The sequence below is a fragment of the Montipora foliosa genome, chromosome 13 (assembly GCF_036669935.1).
Source record: "Montipora foliosa isolate CH-2021 chromosome 13, ASM3666993v2, whole genome shotgun sequence".
Lineage (NCBI taxonomy): Eukaryota > Metazoa > Cnidaria > Anthozoa > Scleractinia > Acroporidae > Montipora > Montipora foliosa.
This window is the reverse complement of record NC_090881.1, coordinates 28142823-28147822: the sequence shown is the minus strand read 5'-3', so window position 1 is coordinate 28147822 and position 5000 is coordinate 28142823.

Here is a 5000-nt window from a genome sequence, read left to right as displayed (position 1 = left end):
GTTAGTGTTTGGATGGGAGACCACAATAACGTACCCCTCTTAAAAAAGAAGCATTGGACCGAAAATACTATTAACTCTAACAAATGCGAACTCAGCAAGGTACAGATCTTTTTAGCTTGCTTTATGCAAAACAAATATTGATGAAAAAGCAAATAACTATTGATACACAGTTTTCAGAAAGAGCAGAAGGAAGTTTCCCGGACGGTCGATCGAGAATAAAATATTTACGACATCAAAACAACATTAATTTTGAACCGTGAATATAGAATATAAAAAGTTACGATCAGCGACAAACATTTTGGGAGATTTTTGCTACGTTCAAGTGAATTGCAAAATCGAAAGAGACTTGGCCGGAATTCAGCGGGCGCCGTGATTAAGTTACCGCTGTATGTTTACTCGCCAAACAGTGAAGCATCTGTGTCAAATGATGGCAAGATACCGGGTTTTTGTAAGTTTCTTTTTCTGTCAAGTGTTATAAAGTTTGACAATGAAATGAGCGAAGTCAAAACAAAGATCACAATCGCCCAACTCTTATTTATGCAAAGTCAAAATTTACTCTCCAAGACACGTACGACGTTATTTATCACCAGGTAATTCCATCATTTTGGAAATAGCAGCTACTTTATTACTCATCTGCGTCACAAGTTTTCACTGATTTTGGGGCTCATTTTGTTGAAACTCAAGCACGCTTCCAACAGGCCTGTGAACCCTTCCTGCTTACAGAGCAATACTAAAAAACTTCTCCCATATAACATTTCAACCTTAAGCTCGAAAATTCAATACACAACATGATATTATAATTCACAAAGGCAGAAAATACCACAGAATCCTTTTCCAGCGAAAATTTTATTGAAACAAACAACATATTTGCTCTTAGAGGCGAAAACCTCTTCCTATTTCATTGCGTGCGTGAAGACAAGAAACTCAATTGTGTCAAATTACCATGTACTTCAGGTAAATACTGCTCACTTTGATTTCGTCTCGACGGGCGATAGATTGTTGTCGAGGTCCAGTACTCGTCGCTTTTGAGATTCATACCTAGTTTATCCAACTGACTTTCCATTATTGAGCTCCATAAGGGTATATTTTGTTTAAGGATCCACTAAAACGCCATTCGCGTTGCATGACTTTCGACGCCATTGCAGGCTAAGTTAATGATTCTACTGTGTCCACCAGAGAAATCTACGCAGTTCCACTACCCTCTCGATCCTAAGAAAATACGCCCAGAAGGCTCTATACACAAAGACACCACTTACCAGGGGAGTGACAGGCAAGACTTTTACCGACACGGAAAAAAAAAAAAAACTAAAAAAAAGAAAAACGAGATGCTTCGGTGAAGCATACACTGGGTTGCCTGTGGCACATGTTACCGGAAATCAGAAGGCACAACTGCTTTTCACCACAAGTTTAAGCGTGCCCTCTGAGCATCTGACAGCTACAATAGTTCGCTGAAATTAATCCTGTTCGGCGGGGTTAGTATCTGGATGGGAGCCCCTCAAAACAGAAGCATTGGACCGAAAATTCCATTTTAATGCTAACAAATGCAGACCAAGCAAGGAACTGATTTTGTTAGCTTGCTTTATGCGAAACAAATATTGATGCAAAAGTAAATAAATAGTGGTACAAAGTTTTTGGGAAGAGCAGAAGGAAGTTTTCTGGACGGTCGATCGAGAATAAAATATTTTGCCATCAGCAACAACATTTATGACACAAAAACAACATTAATTTTTAACCCCGAATATAAAAAGTTACGATCACCGACAAACATTCTGGCAGATTTTTGCTACTGTACTTTTGGCTGCACAAGTAAAAGCGCAAAATCGAAAGTTACATCGGATTCAGAGGGCGCCGTGATGAAGTTACCACGGTGTGTTTACTCGCGACACAGTGTCAAATCATCCTTTGACACAGATACCGGGTTTTTGCTTTTGTAAGTTTTTTTTTTCTTTCAAGTGTTATAAAGTTTGACAAGAAATGTGCGAATTCAACACAAAGATCACAATCGCACAATTCTTCTGGTTGGCAGTCAAAGCTTTACTCTCCCAGACCTTCCAACCCTCACGGTTTGACCGTGAGACTCACGGTTTGGGATGCCAACTCACGGTCTCACGGCTTTGCCTCTTAATCTCACGGTGAATCAGAAAGCCTTAAAATTGCCAACAATTCTGGAAGGCATGAAGGAATATCGAGAAATTTGTGCTCATAACAGTCGAATTCATCAAAACTAATTTGTGAGGGAAATGGCGGCAATGCTAGGCTCAGTCTCCAGCCTTGGGTGTCTCGTTGCGCCCGCGATCCTCCCCTCTCACCCCTTCAACCCTGGTGAGAATCTTCTCAGCTCTGCGAAAAAAGCAACAAAAGAGTACAACAAAGAGCACTAATAAGGTAAAGAATACTCTGAAACAAATAATCTGTCGTTGTTGTTTTTATTTGACGCATATTTTGGTACGTCTCCAGGTTTGAGGTCCTAATCTCCAGGTTTTTCTGGGCTTTTTTGTAAAAACCTCCAGATTTGCCTGTGATGGGGGTTGGAAGGTCTGCTCTCCAAGACGAGGTTATTTATCGCCAGGTAATTCCATCGTTTTGGGGATAGCAGCTACTTTATTATTCATCAGTGACAGATTTTTTTTGCCGATTTTGGGGGTCATTTTGTTGAAACTCAAGCAAGCTTCCAACAGACCTGTTTATTTTCGTTACACTATAGATCGTTTTCACTGTCACGCAATAAAAAAATAAATCGAAATCCATCCAGTGGAAAAAGTCAAGAATTCGTGATGTTGTAGAAGATAAATGAAGACGACACTTCTCCAAGTTTTAGGCGTGTGCGTTTCCCCAAACTTCAGATATTCGTCGAAATGTTTCGCAGAAATTTACAGAGCCCAGTATGAAAACGCCATATTGGTGCAAATGTTTTGTGCACCAATATGGCGGCCGGAAAATAGTGTCAACACCTGTTACTTACTTTGGCTATCTAGGCGAGTGATCATCTCTACTGAACAGGTAGCTATTTACCTAAGCACTTTTCCTAATGCTTTAAATTCTAAAAAGGCTCAAACCCATGAGATAAATATACATTTCTCAATATACTTGATTGTCGCCTCGTGTCACGCATCGCTATAACTCAGAAATTCAAAATGCTGTGGTTTCCAAACGAAGCACGCTATTGAGCTTTAAAATTGCAAATGGATACAAATTTACCGCCTCTTATGCCTGATGAGGATAAGAACTTTCGTGGCTCTTTAGTTTTGGATTTTAGAAAATGATGACGTCACGTGAAAACAATCTATACCACAAAAATGCTCCCGTATCACATTTCAACACACGTATGCAAATTTGTTAAGCTCGAAAATTACACAACATGATATTAAAGTTCACAAAGGTTCGAAATATCTCGGCAAAATCCTTTTCCAGCGAAAAATCAATCGAAACAAACAACATATTTACTATTTGAGGCAAAAATACCTTCCTATTTCAATTGCGTGCGTGCAAACAAGAGATGCAATTAAATAAATTTTTGACAGTTCACATCAAAACCCTTTTCCACTCGGAACGCTGACCGTAAATAATGAAGCACAAAAGCGACAACAACTTTCATTCAAATAATTCTTCACTGTCACATTTCCAAATATTTTACACCTTTGCAGAGTTGAGTACAAAATACCGGTAAATGTAATTGTCAGACAACTAAGATGCGACTTGAGTAAACACTGTGATGCATTCTTGAAGGCGTTCGATTCCTTCAATGTTAATTTGTTAAATCATAGTTAGTAACTATGGTTAAATCCATAAAAAAATTGCTATTTGATTTCCGTGTTTCATATAATACCAAGTTAGTAAAATATTAGAAACAAAGCTCACTTGATATCCAAAGGCGAAAAATGAAATTGTTGTCGAAGACCATTACTCGTCTCTTCAAATCCAGATATTTATTTTTCAGCGCTGTCTTGCTCATCCAATTGACGATCCATTCTTGAGCTCCATGAGGGTATATTTTGTTTAAAGATCCACTAAAACGCCATTCACGTCAATGACTTATTAGTGAAATTTCCAATTGTTATACCGGAAGACTGTGCAGAGTTGAGAACAGGTAAATACAAATTTGACAAATAGCGAGACAACTGAGATAACAGATCCACAAAAGGGATTCCTTCTCTGTCTTTGTTGAACCCATACTGAGTTACCAGAGAACTGTTCATTTGGTTCGAGTGTTGTACAAAACACCACACTTGGCAAATTTTTAGGAAGACAGCTCACTTTGATTACAGCTCGACGGGCGACAGATTGTTGTCGAAGTCCATTACTCGTCGCTTCTAACATTCGACCGCCCGTCTTGTTCAGTATCCAATTCGCTTGCTATTATTGAGCTTCATAAGGGTACATTTTGTTCAAAGATCCACTAAAACGCCATTCGCGTTACATGACTTTCGACGCCATTGCCGGTTAAGTTAATCGTTCTACTGTGTCCACCAGAGAAATCTACGCATTTCCCACTACCCTCTCGATCCTAAGAAAATACGCGTAGAAGGCTCTATGCACAAAGACACCACTTAGCAGGGGAGTGACAGGCAAGGCTTTTACCGACACGGAAAAAAATATAAAAAAAAGAAAACGAAAAATAAAAAAACGACGAAATTAAAGACAGATTCCGACTGGGTTTGCGGTAACCCAGTAAAAACGACGAAATTAAAGACAGATTCCGACTGGGTTGGCAACCCAGTAATAAGATTAGAAACAACGCACACTTTCTCATATCCGACTGCAACTGTTGTCGAAGACCATTCTTCGTCGCTTTTAAGATCCAGATATTTATTTTCCCCGCCTGTTTCATTACTCCAATTGACGTTCCATTCTTCATCTCATAAAGGTATATTTTTTCCACTAAAACGCCATTGGCTTTACAATGACTTTCAACGGCATTGCAGGTTTAATAATTAAACGTTCTCCTGTGTTCACCAGGGAAATCTACACATTACCCCAGTCCCCTCAAAGCTAACAAAATA